At 42.6% G+C, this 15,606-nt stretch overlaps 1 long non-coding RNA gene across 1 annotated transcript; it reads left to right on the top strand.

Moving 5' to 3' along the window:
• Positions 1-1,908: 1,908 nt before the first annotated feature.
• Positions 1,909-14,865, top strand: LOC109881216 (uncharacterized). The gene is made up of 5 exons (XR_004208299.1): positions 1,909-2,201; positions 11,581-11,673; positions 11,770-11,855; positions 14,021-14,125; positions 14,605-14,865. It is a non-coding gene; the product is annotated as an uncharacterized LOC109881216 (long non-coding RNA).
• Positions 14,866-15,606: the final 741 nt, after the last annotated feature.

Genomic DNA, 15,606 nt, shown 5'->3' with positions numbered 1-15,606 from the left:
GAAGGACTTCCAGCCTGTCTGTAGTGAAAAACACCAGGAAGGACTTCCAGCCTGTCTGTACTGAAAAACACCAGGAAGGACTTCCAGCCTGTCTGTAGTGAAAAACACCAGGAAGGACTTCTAGCCTGTCTGTACTGAAAAACACCAGGAAGGACTTCCAGCCTGTCTGTACTGAAAAACACCAGGAAGGTTGGTGTGTCAGTGACTGCATATCTTATTATGACCTATGATTGACAGAAGGGAATTAGGTCCCTTTAAAAAAAAAGGATATTCAAGGAGGATGAAGTTTTGTTTACTCCTCCAAGACATCTCTTTTGTCCCTCAATACTGGTCGGCAATAGATATATGAACATGTCCAGGCAGGCTTTAGTGTACTGCAGGTAGGGATTAGTGTACACATTTGAAGCCTTGTCCTGTTTTCCCTTGGGTACACATGAACACCTGATTGAATAATACCAGCAGATTGAATCTGTTAAGATGGTAAATACAGGAACATGGTCACGTTGGCCACCCATGGTTTACAGTCTATGGTTATGATTGACAGGCAGCATAATGAGAAGCAGGTTTCCACTGGTAAAGGTGAAATAATGGACTGTTTACAGCTGGGAGGTAGAAGGAAGAAAACATAAGAAACCTTCTGGGAACATTGACTCTCCTGGAATGAGGGATATTCTGAATATATGTGTGTGTGTGTGTGTGTGTGTGTGTGTATGTGTGTATGTGTGTATGTGTGTGTGTGTGTGTGTGTGTATGTGTGTATGTGTGTGTGTGTGTGTGCGCATGTGAGTGCGTGTGTGTGTGTGTGTGTGTGTGTGTCCAGCACATCCTCCCTGACCATCTCCCAACACCCACGGTCAAGCTCTCACACCCCCAGCACACAGCTGGGACTAGTTAGGATGTAGAGAGGCAAGTTAGAAGAGCTGGGGATACAGTATTGTCCCATATATCTGCCCTTGTTTATTCAGAACCCTGGGAAGAGGGAGTAGAGCGGGGGAGGGATAGGGAGTAGGGAAGGGGGAGTGTTATCTGAACCCCTGGCTTTTTTCTTGACCTTTCTCTCCTCCTCCTCTCATCACTCTTTCTCTTTCTCTCCTTCTCCTCCTCTCATCACTCTTTCTCTTTCTCTCCCTCTCCTCCTCTGACCATTCGTCAGCACAGAAGGGATCGTCAAAACAAGGCTGCCAGACACACACACACACACACACACACACACACACACACACACACACACACACACACACACACACACACACACACACACACACACACACACACACACACACACACACACAGGCGATAATAAATTCTAGACAAAAATGTAAGACAAAATTCTTAAGTCGCCCTTGCCTCGTTGTTCTGCAAACAATCAATCAAATGTATTTATCAAGCCCTATTACATCAGCAGTTGTCACGAAGTGCTGTACAGAAACCCAGTCTACAACCACAAAGAGGAAGCAATGCAGATGCAGAAGCACAGTGACTAGGGAAAACTCCCTAGACAGGCAGGAACCTAGAACGCAACATAGGTTCCTCTTCTGACTGTGCCTGTAACAGTGACCATACAGTATAACAAATCAAGAAACAAGATAATCAACTATCTAGTTTTCAGTTTAGTAATAGAGTAATTGTAATAATTTGTCTTATGATATGCGAGTCAAGTTGACATGTTGGGAAAATCCTGTCATTCCTTTCAGACAATGAGGGCCCCTGATAAAGATGAGAAGAGCACAAACGACACAAATCAACCGTTGCCTGTCAAGATCAAACTGTAGACTATAAAACAGCCAACATTTCAGGATCTGTCGGCTGGAGTTGAGTTTCTTTGTTAGTTCCCTCTTACCTCTAAAATAAGAAGAACAAGATACTGGGAGAAAGTATCCTATATGAAGGGAGTACTTCCCTCTGGGCTTTCTTTTAGCCTGCCCTCCCTGCCACAATAGCGTGCTCAAACTCACACTCACACACACACTCACACACACACGCATCCCTATTCACACACACTTACACACACCCCTACTCAGACACACTCACACACACCCCTACTCAGATACACACCCCTACTCACACACACCCCTACTCACACACCACATTGTCTGCGTTCGGCTCTCCCTTCCCACTCTGCCTCCATCTCCCTTCCAGGATGCACAGACGACTGCTCTCTCTCTGGGTGACTGGGGCGCTGCTGCTACCCTTGTGCTGGGGTGAGTATTCACTGATCTTTGAACTTTGTACTGGCTAGAGCACTGGCGGACCTCAGGGTAATCTCTCAATGGTGGATCAAAGAGGGCACCACTTACCCCATGCAGGGGTGTTTAAACAGGACACCAAAAGGGATTTTTGTTGTTATCTGAAGCCGGTGCCCGAAGTGAGGATGGCTGAACTGTCAGACAGAGTCAAGGTTAGGATGGGGACATTGTGCCCCGGGAATTCCTAGAAACAATATCTAGTGCACTGTGGAGCAGTTTGAAATAGCCACGTACAGTGTTGTTGTAACCCTACTGTGGGCAGTGATGACTTTCTCAGGCACCAGCGGAGAAGGAGCTCTGTGGATTCCCTATGGACTCGACCCGGCTGGTTGTTCTGTGGATGAACTTTTTTATCCAGCCAGAGAGTTTAGACTTACAATGCTGGGAAAGACCTCTTCACCAAACCACCTTCTGGTTGCTTTGTCTTATTATTTCTTGTTGTTTGTCTTGTTTTGGCTGCTGTCTCTGGGAGTCTGTCAGATGCAAACATTTGTCTTCATTGGTTTGTGGAGTTTGTGACAAGAACGCGTCTAGCGCTGTGAGAGTTTCGTTCCATGCTGGTCGTTAACTGTTCTGTTGGGTGATTCCTACTGCTGTAAGAAACAGACCAGATGACAGCGCAGAGGAATTATTACATTTGCTAGCTATAGCTTAACATAGCTTTTAGCAGTGATGCATGTTTTACAGTCTGTAAATACCCAGGAAGTGTAGTTTTATTGCTTGATATTAAAAAGCATGGTAGACAGGCCACTCTTTACTTCAATGAAAAGATCTCTACTATATATGATTGATATATCAAGAGGAAGTCCACCTGCTAGTCTCGCCGTTCTGTATCCTATCTGAGACACCGGCTCATGGAGCATAAAAGCACAATAAACAAAGTGAACCTGAGGAGATGCAAGTCCTCAGAGAGAGAGAGAGATACTGTACATGGGCAGGGGTCATTCAAAGGTCCACCACACTCCATTCAGAATAGAGCCATAAGATGTTTTCTGGGAGTATATACGTTTTCCCCAAGCCTTGCTATTCAAGGAGACATGGGATGGGAGCCCTGTGAAATAGGACCGAGGGGTGAAATTATTAGGTTGTGGAACCATCTTGTCAATATGCCAGAAGACTGAATAACAAAAAAGGTTTTCAATTGGGATAAAACACACAATTACCCTTGGACAAAGCATCATATTTAAGGAAGCTGATGTACAACACATATCTAGAATTAAGTAATGATGCAATGTCAACATGATCAAACACAAGTTAACCCTTAGCTACAAAGAAAAATGGTAGTAGTGAATAAAGTTTTACTTATGGGAGTAGTGAATAAAGCTTTACCTATGGGAGTAGTGAATAAAGCTGTACCTATGGGAGTAGTGAATAAAGCTCTACCTATGGGAGTAGTGAATAAAGCTCTACCTATGGGAGTAGTGAATAAAGCTTTACCTATGGGAGTAGTGAATAAAGCTCTACCTATGGGAGTAGTGAATAAAGCTGTACCTATGGGAGTAGTGAATAAAGCTGTACCTATGGGAGTAGTGAATAAAGCTGTACCTATGGGAGTAGTGAATAAAGCTCTACCTATGGGAGTAGTGAATAAAGCCCTACCTATGGGAGTAGTGAATAAAGCTGTACCTATGGGAGTAGTGAATAAAGCTGTACCTATGGGAGTAGTGAATAAAGCTGTACATATGGGAGTAGTGAATAAAGCTGTACCTATGGGAGTAGTGAATAAAGCTGTACCTATGGGAGTAGTGAATAAAGCTTTATCTATGGGAGTAGTGAATAAAGCTCTACCTATGGGAGTAGTGAATAAAGCTCTACCTATGGGAGTAGTAAATAAAGCTATACCTATGGGAGTAGTGAATAAAGCCCTACCTATGGGAGTAGTGAATAAAGCTATACCTATGGGAGTAGTGAATAAAGCTATACCTATGGGAGTAGTGAATAAAGCCCTACCTATGGGAGTAGTGAATAAAGCTCTACCTATGGGAGTAGTGAATAAAGCTGTACCTATGGGAGTAGTGAATAAAGCTGTACCTATGGGAGTAGTGAATAAAGCTGTACCTATGGGAGTAGTGAATAAAGCTGTACCTATGGGAGTAGTGAATAAAGCTCTACCTATGGGAGTAGTGAATAAAGCCCTACCTATGGGAGTAGTGAATAAAGCTGTACCTATGGGAGTAGTGAATAAAGCTGTACCTATGGGAGTAGTGAATAAAGCTGTACATATGGGAGTAGTGAATAAAGCTGTACCTATGGGAGTAGTGAATAAAGCTGTACCTATGGGAGTAGTGAATAAAGCTTTATCTATGGGAGTAGTGAATAAAGCTCTACCTATGGGAGTAGTGAATAAAGCTCTACCTATGGGAGTAGTGAATAAAGCTATACCTATGGGAGTAGTGAATAAAGCCCTACCTATGGGAGTAGTGAATAAAGCTATACCTATGGGAGTAGTGAATAAAGCTGTACCTATGGGAGTAGTGAATAAAGCCCTACCTATGGGAGTAGTGAATAAAGCTCTACCTATGGGAGTAGTGAATAAAGCTATACCTATGGGAGTAGTGAATAAAGCCCTACCTATGGGAGTAGTGAATAAAGCTGTACCTATGGGAGTAGTGAATAAAGCTCTACCTATGGGAGTAGTGAATAAAGCTCTACCTATGGGAGTAGTGAATAAAGCTGTACCTATGGGAGTAGTGAATAAAGCTTTACCTATGGGAGTAGTGAATAAAGCTGTACCTATGGGAGTAGTGAATAAAGCTGTACCTATGGGAGTAGTGAATAAAGCTGTACCTATGGGAGTAGTGAATAAAGCTGTACCTATGGGAGTAGTGAATAAAGCTGTACCTATGGGAGTAGTGAATAAAGCTGTACCTATGGGAGTAGTGAATAAAGCTGTACCTATGGGACCTATGGGCAGTAGTGAATAAAGCTCTACCTATGGGAGTAGTGAATAAAGCTTTACCTATGGGAGTAGTGAATAAAGCTCTACCTATGGGAGTAGTGAATAAAGCTGTACCTATGGGAGTAGTGAATAAAGCTGTACCTATGGGAGTAGTGAATAAAGCTGTACCTATGGGAGTAGTGAATAAAGCCCTACCTATGGGAGTAGTGAATAAAGCTGTACCTATGGGAGTAGTGAATAAAGCTGTACCTATGGGAGTAGTGAATAAAGCTGTACCTATGGGAGTAGTGAATAAAGCTGTACCTATGGGAGTAGTGAATAAAGCTGTACCTATGGGAGTAGTGAATAAAGCTTTATCTATGGGAGTAGTGAATAAAGCTCTACCTATGGGAGTAGTGAATAAAGCTCTACCTATGGGAGTAGTGAATAAAGCTGTACCTATGGGAGTAGTGAATAAAGCTGTACCTATGGGAGTAGTGAATAAAGCTGTACCTATGGGAGTAGTGAATAAAGCTGTACCTATGGGAGTAGTGAATAAAGCTGTACCTATGGGAGTAGTGAATAAAGCTCTACCTATGGGAGTAGTGAATAAAGCTGTACCTATGGGAGTAGTGAATAAAGCTGTACCTATGGGAGTAGTGAATAAAGCTGTACCTATGGGAGTAGTGAATAAAGCTGTACCTATGGGAGTAGTGAATAAAGCTTTATCTATGGGAGTAGTGAATAAAGCTCTACCTATGGGAGTAGTGAATAAAGCTCTACCTATGGGAGTAGTGAATAAAGCTCTACCTATGGGAGTAGTGAATAAAGCTATACCTATGGGAGTAGTGAATAAAGCCCTACCTATGGAAGTAGTGAATAAAGCTATACCTATGGGAGTAGTGAATAAAGCCCTACCTATGGGAGTAGTGAATAAAGCTATACCTATGGGAGTAGTGAATAAAGCTGTACCTATGGGAGTAGTGAATAAAGCCCTACCTATGGGAGTAGTGAATAAAGCTGTACCTATGGGAGTAGTGAATAAAGCTATACCTATGGGAGTAGTGAATAAAGCCCTACCTATGGGAGTAGTGAATAAAGCTGTACCTATGGGAGTAGTGAATAAAGCTCTACCTATGGGAGTAGTGAATAAAGCTCTACCTATGGGAGTAGTGAATAAAGCTCTACCTATGGGAGTAGTGAATAAAGCTGTACCTATGGGAGTAGTGAATAAAGCTGTACCTATGGGAGTAGTGAATAAAGCTCTACCTATGGGAGTAGTGAATAAAGCTCTACCTATGGGAGTAGTGAATAAAGCTGTACCTATGGGAGTAGTGAATAAAGCTGTACCTATGGGAGTAGTGAATAAAGCTGTACCTATGGGAGTAGTGAATAAAGCTGTACCTATGGGAGTAGTGAATAAAGCTGTACCTATGGGAGTAGTGAATAAAGCTCTACCTATGGGAGTAGTGAATAAAGCTCTACCTATGGGAGTAGTGAATAAAGCTCTACCTATGGGAGTAGTGAATAAATCTGTACCTATGGGAGTAGTGAATAAAGCTGTACCTATGGGAGTAGTGAATAAAGCTCTACCTATGGGAGTAGTGAATAAAGCTCTACCTATGGGAGTAGTGAATAAAGCTCTACCTATGGGAGTAGTGAATAAAGCTCTACCTATGGGAGTAGTGAATAAAGCTCTACCTATGGGAGTAGTGAATAAAGCTCTACCTATGGGAGTAGTGAATAAAGCTCTACCTATGGGAGTAGTGAATAAAGCTCTACCTATGGGAGTAGTGAATAAAGCTGTACCTATGGGAGTAGTGAATAAAGCTCTACCTATGGGAGTAGTGAATAAAGCTCTACCTATGGGAGTAGTGAATAAAGCTCTACCTATGGGAGTAGTGAATAAAGCTCTACCTATGGGAGTAGTGATTCTGGAGAACATGGGGTTTTCCAGATGTTTTAGCAGCCCATTTGTGCCCCATCCATTCTGACCAGAAGAAAAAACCCACTTCTCCCTATCATATCAGCGGATTAAAAGAAGTCACCTGATTTACAGCTGGAGAGTAGTTGTGTTTCCCTAAATCATCCTTCCCATAGTCTGAGTGCAGAAACTGATGCAAGACTTGGCATGTTGCAGTCTGACTTCTTTGCCAAAGGGCTCTTCTATGGTTCTGGGAGGTTGTTGAAGAACCTGTAGTTGACTCATCACAGAGAATGTAAATCTAAACCCTCTCCAGTGCCAGTATGGTACGGTTGCCGAAGTGTTATCAGACAGAGCGTGAGTTTCAACATGAGCTGTTTCAGCTTGTTGTCGAGACAAGAGTATACAGGCTCCTCCTATCAAAACAAAATTGATCATCAGGGCCTCCCGAGTGGTGCAGCGGTCTAAGGCACTGCATCGCAGTGCTAGCTGTGCCACTAGAGATTCTGGGTTCGAGTCCAGGCTCTATCTGCGACCGGGAGACCCATGGGGCGGTGCACAACCCCCCGGGGAGGGTTTGGCCGGTGACACGGTGTACGGTGTTTCCTCCGACATGTTGGTGCGGCTGGCTTCCAGGTTAAGTGGGCATTGTGTCAAGAAGCAGTGCGGCTTGGTTGTGTTTCAGAGGACACATGGCTCTCGACCTTTACCTCTCCCGAGTCCGTACGGGAGTTGCAGCGATGAGACAAGACTGTAACAACCAATTGGGGAGAGAAAACAATTATAATAAAAAAATATGATCATCAGGTTCCTGGGAGTCAAAACCAACTTACCCACAGAGACAAAGCATTGAGTTATTATTATTATGCAAAAACGGTTTAATAGTACATGTATCAAAGGAGGTTGGTGGCAACATAATTGGGGAAGATGGGCTCGTGGTAATGGCTGGAGCGGAATCAATGGAATGGATCCATACTTGCAGGACACTGGAGGAATCTATTGGACTTTTCCCTGAGACATGGTGACTGGATTAGAAGCTCACTTGACCCACCACTGGATATTTAGCTCTGAAGGGCAGACATTTCCTCTTTTACGTTCATTCAAGCTTTTTTCATGAAGGTTAGTCTATCATACAGGCCATGTGGTTGAATGAGATGGTGGTAAAGCCCTACAGTGGGGTCAACTTCTCATTTCTTGAGCATGTTTGTCAACCAACTCTCCATGAGCATTTTATTCCTCTGCAATTATTGAGAAATTGTTTGATATATCTCAAGCTAAATATGTGGCCCTAAATCAAATGACAGGAAAACGCTGTCTCTAGAACGTATCCAAAAGTTAATACGGTCATTCACATGTGGCCTTGCTCAACCAAGCATTTCACAAGACATGCAACGGTTCGTTTCGCTAGCTGAGGAGATTCCACCAGGGAAACCTGATGCTCATTGTTTCACACCAGTCCGCTCTGCATCGTGTCCCACTGTAGTTCACTGCTCTGCAGTTTACACTTGGCTGTCCTCTACTGGTATAGAGTCTGATGGATGGAGTTCCAGATACTCTGTGTATTGTCCTGCTGCCAGCTCCATGATGTATCCCCCTGGGGGCCAGACCAGCTCCATGATGTATCCCCCTGGGGGCCAGACCAGCTCCATGATGTATCCCCCTGGGGGCCAGACCAGCTCCATGATGTCTCTGCTCCACAACTCATAGAAGTCTCTGTGTGTCTCTGCTCCATAACTCATATGAGAAGTCTCTGTTTATCTCTGCTCCATAACTCATAGGAGAAGTCTCTGTGTGTCTCTGCTCCATAACTCATAAGAGAAGTATCTGTGTGTCTCTGCTCCACAACTCATAGGAGAAGTCTCTGTGTGTCTCTGCTCCATAACTCATATGAGAAGTCTCTGTTTATCTCTGCTCCATAACTCATAGGAGAAGTCTCTGTGTGTCTGTGCTCCACAAGTCATAGAAGTCTCTGTTTATCTCTGCTCCATAACTCATATGAGAAGTCTATGTGTGTCTCTGCTCCATAACTCATAGGAAAAGTCTATGTTTATCTCTGCTCCATAACTCATAGGAGAAGTCTCTGTGTGTCTCTGCTCCATAACTCATAGGAGAAGTCTCTGTTTGTCTCTGCTCCATAACTCATAGGAGAAGTCTCTGTTTGTCTCTGCTCCATAACTCATAGGAGAAGTCTCTGTGTGTCTCTCCTCCATAACTCATAGGAGAAGTATATGTGTGTCTGTGCTCCACAAGTCATAGAAGTCTCTGTTTATCTCTGCTCCATAACTCATAGGAGAAGTCTCTGTGTGTCTCTGCTCCATAACTCATAGGAGAAGTCTCTGTTTGTCTCTGCTCCATAACTCATAGGAGAAGTCTCTGTTTATCTCTGCTGCAGAACTCATAGGAGAAGTATCTCTGTGTCTCTCCTCCATAACTCATATGAGAAGTCTCTGTGTGTCTCTGCTCCATAACTCATATGAGAAGTCTCTGTGTGTCTCTGCTCCATAACTCATATGAGAAGTCTCTGTGTGTCTCTGCTCCATAACTCATATGAGAAGTCTCTGTGTGTATCTGCTCCATAACTCATATGAGAAGTCTCTGTGTGTCTCTGCTCCATAACTCATATGAGAAGTCTCTGTGTGTCTCTGCTCCATAACTCATAGGAAAAGTCTCTGTTTATCTCTGCTCCATAACTCAAATGAGAAGTCTCTGTGTGTCTCTACTTTATAACTCATAGAGAAGTCTCTGTGTGTCTCTGCTCCATAACTCATAGGAGAAGTCTCTGTGTGTCTCTACTTTATAACTCATAGAGAAGTCTCTGTGTGTCTCTGCTCCATAACTCATAGGAGAAGTCTCTGTGTGTCTCTGCTCCATAACTCATAGGAGAAGTCTCTATTTATCTCTGCCCCATAATTCATAGTATAAGTCTCTGTGTGTCTCTACCCCATAACTCATAGGAGAAGTCTCTATTTATCTCTGCTCCATAACTCATAGGATAAGTCTATGTGTGTCTCTACCCCATAACTCATTGGAGAAGTCTCTATTCATCTATGCTCCATAACTCATAGGATACGTCTCTGTGTGTCTCTGCTCCATAATTCATAGAAGTCTCTGTTTATCTCTGCTCCATAACTCATAGGAGAAGTCTCTGTGTGTCTCTGCTCCATAACTCATAGGAGAAGTCTCTATTTGTCTTTGCTCCATAACTCATAGGAGAAGTCTCTATTTGTCTTTGCTCCATAACTCATAGGAGAAGTCTCTGTGTGTCTCTGCTCCATAACTCATAGGAGAAGTCTCTGTTTATCTCTGCTGCAGAACTCATAGGAGAAGTCTCTGTGTATCTCTGCTCCATAACTCATAGAGAAGTCTCTGTGTGTCTCTGCTCCATAACTCATAGGAGAAGTCTCTGTGTGTCTCTGCTCCATAACTCATAGAGAAGTCTCTGTGTGTCTCTGCTCCATAACTCATATGAGAAGTCTCTATTTGTCTCTGCGCCATAACTCATATGAGAAGTCTCTATTTGTCTCTGCTCCATAACTCATAGGAGAAGTCTCTATTTGCCTCTGCTCCATAACTCATATGAGAAGTCTCTATTTGTCTCTGCTCCATAACTCATAGGAGAAGTCTCTGTGTGTCTCTGCTCCATAACTCATAGGAGAAGTCTCTATTTGTCTTTGCTCCATAACTCATAGGAGAAGTCTCTATTTGTCTTTGCTCCATAACTCATAGGAGAAGTCTCTGTGTGTCTCTGCTCCATAACTCATAGGAGAAGTCTCTGTTTATCTCTGCTGCAGAACTCATAGGAGAAGTCTCTGTGTATCTCTGCTCCATAACTCATAGAGAAGTCTCTGTGTGTCTCTGCTCCATAACTCATAGGAGAAGTCTCTGTGTGTCTCTGCTCCATAACTCATAGAGAAGTCTCTGTGTGTCTCTGCTCCATAACTCATATGAGAAGTCTCTATTTGTCTCTGCGCCATAACTCATATGAGAAGTCTCTATTTGTCTCTGCTCCATAACTCATAGGAGAAGTCTCTATTTGCCTCTGCTCCATAACTCATATGAGAAGTCTCTATTTGTCTCTGCTCCATAACTCATAGGAGAAGTCTCTATTTGTCTCTGCTCCATAACTCATAGGAGAAGTCTCTGTTTGTCTCTGCTCCATAACTCATAGGAGAAGTCTCTGTTTGTCTCTGCTCCATAACTCATAGGAGATGTCTCTGTTGGTCCTGGGCAGGGAAGATAAGGTTTATTTCTCCCCTGAGGCATACCAAACAAATGAGGTGGGGCTCTCCAAACCCAGAATCCACATTTAATGGAACAATGGCTTTTGTTTGCTTGCAAATAACACACTGCGTAATCCTCATGTTGGGTGTATCTGATAGGTTTGTAATAGAAGATGTTGAGGTGCACAATGACTTGGAGTGTAGTTCAGTGAAAGACATAATGGGATATGAGGTATGATATAGATGGCTTTTAGTTTCAGGGCTGACCAGGTTTTTGGTCATAGCATTTCTTTCTCTTCCCTTTTTCCACAGCAAACAAAGAGGACTATGAGGAGGAATATGATGACTATTCTACACAAACACCAGACTATGACTACACCGCCACCTTCGATTACACCTATTTCAGTAAGCCACTTAACCAGATATGTTAGTTCAAGTGTTAGTGTGGCCTCACTTTGTGGTTCTCCTCACCAACATCGTTGATGTCTGTCATCTTTTAAGGTAACACCACCGGTCATGAGGACTATAGTTTGTATGTAATTCTAGGAGAGAAGAAGAATGTGGAGGAGAAGGATCTTGAGAATAAGGTACAGTATATTTGGCGTTATGGCTGCTTCCTATCTCAGCAACACACCACTAATTGACAGCCTGGCTTCATACATCTCCCCATCAATGTATAAAATGAAGGAAAACCTGTGTTTTGGACAAGGTCTGCAGACTGAAAGCAAATCTATTCTGTTTTTATTTGTCAGTATGTCCGGTTCTGTCTAATGTCCCTAATGCGTCTCATCTAATATGGCAGCTTCTTCATGTCATACAGTGGTGTATTACTGTATTTTAAATGTGATGATGTCATACAGTGGTGTATTACTGTATTTTAAATGTGATGATGTCATACAGTGGTGTATTACTGTATTTTAAATGTGATGATGTCATACAGTGGTGTATTACTGTATTTTAAATGTGATGATGTCATACAGTGGTGTATTACTGTATTTTAAATGTGATGATGTCATACAGTGGTGTATTACTGTATTTTAAATGTGATGATGTCATACAGTGGTGTATTACTGTATTTTAAATGTGATGATGTCATACAGTGGTGTATTACTGTATTTTAAATGTGATGATGTCATACAGTGGTGTATTACTGTATTTTAAAGGTGATGTTGTATAACCAAATGTAATCGTTAACGTCCATGGACCCTCATCCTGTGTCACACGCTGTACATCCTATACACATCCTGGATCAGTTTTGGGTCTTGTCATGCCTCCACGACATGAAAAATTGTGTTTCACCATATGCAATGCTATTTCTCTGTAAACAAATTGACAACAGACTTTCAGCATGCTTATAGAGAAGGGCACTCAACAGGACACAAATGACTGATTGACTGGTTGAAAGAAATTGATAAGAAGAAGATTGTGGGAGTTATACTGTTAGATTTCAGTGCAACCTTGGATATTATTGACCATAACATTTTACTAGGCAAGTCAGCTAAGAACAAATTCTTATTTTCAATGACGGCCTAGGAACAGTGGGTTAACTGCCTGTTCAGGGGCAGAACGAGAGATTTGTACCTTGTCAGCTCGGGGGTTTGAACTTGCAACCTTCCGGTTACTAGTCCAACGCTCTAACCACTAGGCTTCCCTGCCACCCTGTGAATTAAACAAAGCCTGTATGTCCATGTATGCTGATGATTCAACCATATAAGTGGCAGCAACCACAGCTAATGAACTCACTGAAACCCTTGTCCTGAACATCTCTAAAACTAAGAGCATTGTATTTGGTACAAATCATTCCCTAAGCTCAGCTGAATCTGGTAATGAATGGTGTGGCTGTTGAACAAGTTGAGGAGACTAAATTACTTGCCGTTACCTTAGGTTGTAAACTGTCATGGTCAAAACATATAGATTCAACGGTTGTAAAGATGGGGAGAGGTCTGTCTGCAATAAAGATGTTCTGCTTTTTTGACACCACACTCCACAGGCTCTAGCTTTGTCTTATCTTGATTATTGTCCAGTCATATGGTCAAGTTCTGCAAAGAAAGACCTAGTTAAGCTGCAGAACAGAACAGAGCGGCACGTCTTGCTCTTCATTGTAATCAGAGGGCTAATATAAATACTATGCATGCCAGTTGTTACATCTGCTCCTGCCACGCCCTCTACTTCTCATGCTGTGTCTCCCTAACCTGCCGCCACTCCCCCAGTGCTCTCTCCCTCTCTGTGCGTGTGTGATTGTGTGGGTGGAGACAGGTGTGCTGGAGGCAGAGCAGATCCCCACCAGCTGCAAGCTGTTCCATAATCAAGACCTCTGCAAATGCTGCCTGTCCTTGAGCTGTTCTTGTCTATTAATGTTCTGTATTATGTCATGTTTCATGTTCTGTGTGGACCCCAGGAAGAGTAGCTCCGGCTTTCGCAACAGCTAATGGGGATCCTAATAAAATACCAAAAATACCATGATCATTGTGATCCCTCAACGAACACAAACGTGTCTTTGTGGGCCTCCGTATTTTAGATTTGTCACGTTTGAGCAGGAAAAATGTGTTTCAGTAAACACAAGGGGTAAATAATGCTGAAGTGTCACATACTGTAGTTCCAGCATTCACAGAGACAGGAGGTCTCTGCATGAGGAGCAAACTTGCCAAGACAGCGATGAAACATGCAAACACTAACCCCAGTGAATGTTCTTATAACACTTCCATTCTGCAGCTTATCATGTTCTAATGACCTTTTACCGACCCCTATTCAGGCTTTAGCGATTGGCTCCCCATGCCCAGTGCTACTCCTCGGATTGGCTGCTCACCAACTCCATCGATTACTGTGAATGAAACCGAGCACTGCAGAACATACAGAGGTACATCTACTTATTGACCAAAACTTTCTTTAACATGTCTTTGTCTTTCTTTCCTCCCTTCTCCTATTTCTCCTCAATACTATACAGGTTGCAGGACATAATGCATGCGGAAAAGTGCCATGCATTGATAGCACACAGTGGTACACAAGTACACACTAGGACTAGGAAGTTAACCCAGGACCTTGAGGTCAAAGGTTAAGTACCCTGACCACTTTATTTGTGACTCCCATCATTCATAGGCTCATAGCCATAAAGATATCTCTCTCTAGACATTCATGTGAAGCCCCAAATGGGATGAATGCCGAAGGGCACCTAAATAATCATCATTTTTCACCCCGTCTAGAATTGAAGGGTCTTGAAAATAAACAAAGTTAATTGATGACAATATCCTGTGAAAGGGCTTTTTTAATGATTTGGAGACAGGGTCATAAACCTCTTGTTTATTTTCTCCACTAATATGTGTTTCTCAATTCTTACAGATATACAGGACCCTGAACTGAGCAGAAAGTTACCCCATATTCTGGAATTGGACTGAGGAGAAAGCTACCCAATATTCTGGAATTTGACCTTTTAAGGATCAAATGGACACAGCATGAGATTCTCCACCACTGACTTTCTATACTATAGTTGGAAAAACCCATAGTGACTCCTGAATCCTAACTTATGAAAGAAGCCCACAACTTGAATTCATAAACATCTCCCATAATAATATTTGCATTGTAGGCAGCGTCTCAAAGTTGGTAAGATCAAATCCAAAATCACATTTATTTATAAGCCCTTCTTACGTCAGCTGACTATCTCAAAGTGTTGTACAGAACCCGCCTAAACCCCCAAACAGCAAGCAATTGCAGGTGTAGAAGCACGGTAGGAAAACTCCCTAGAAAGGCCAGAACCTAGGAAGAAACCTAGAGAGGAACCAGGCTATATGGGTGGCCAGTCCTCTTCTGGCTGTGATGTGTCCCCTAGAGTAATAATAGCACAAAGCCAATATACCCCACGTATTCCATCTTGTTTGGACTTCATACAAACTAATATGTATATTATACATGCTGTTTATCTTTTAACACATATTTTCCAAATATGTTTTGTTTCTGTTTGATATTCTGTTATGAACATATAATGCTTTCTACAACCATAGTACATGTTTTCTCTTCTTTATGGTCAATGGTTAATAGTCTAAGGTTTAATGACATGCAGATGTGAAATGGGGCAACCCATGTATTAGTTATAGGGTTCTAATTTCCTTCCCTGCCCTAGAAAAGCATTTAAAGAGAATATATGTTAACAATAAAACAGAGAAATCCCCAATGAGGTGCAAGGAGGCTTTAGAGCCATTTACAGAGGGGTAGAGGGATGGGACTGGGCCTGTACAGGGTAGAGGGATGGGTCTTACTGAGAATTACTGTCAGGGTCCAGGTCTGGTAGAATCTGTGCAGAAGATCTAGGTGCTGCTGTAGGCCCTCCTTGGTTGGAGACCAGAA

This window comes from Oncorhynchus kisutch, unplaced genomic scaffold, assembly GCF_002021735.2.
Source record: "Oncorhynchus kisutch isolate 150728-3 unplaced genomic scaffold, Okis_V2 scaffold1522, whole genome shotgun sequence".
In the NCBI taxonomy this organism is placed as follows: Eukaryota; Metazoa; Chordata; class Actinopteri; order Salmoniformes; family Salmonidae; genus Oncorhynchus; species Oncorhynchus kisutch.
The sequence above is the reverse complement of the archived record's forward strand: the minus strand, read 5'-3'. Positions and strand labels throughout refer to the sequence as shown.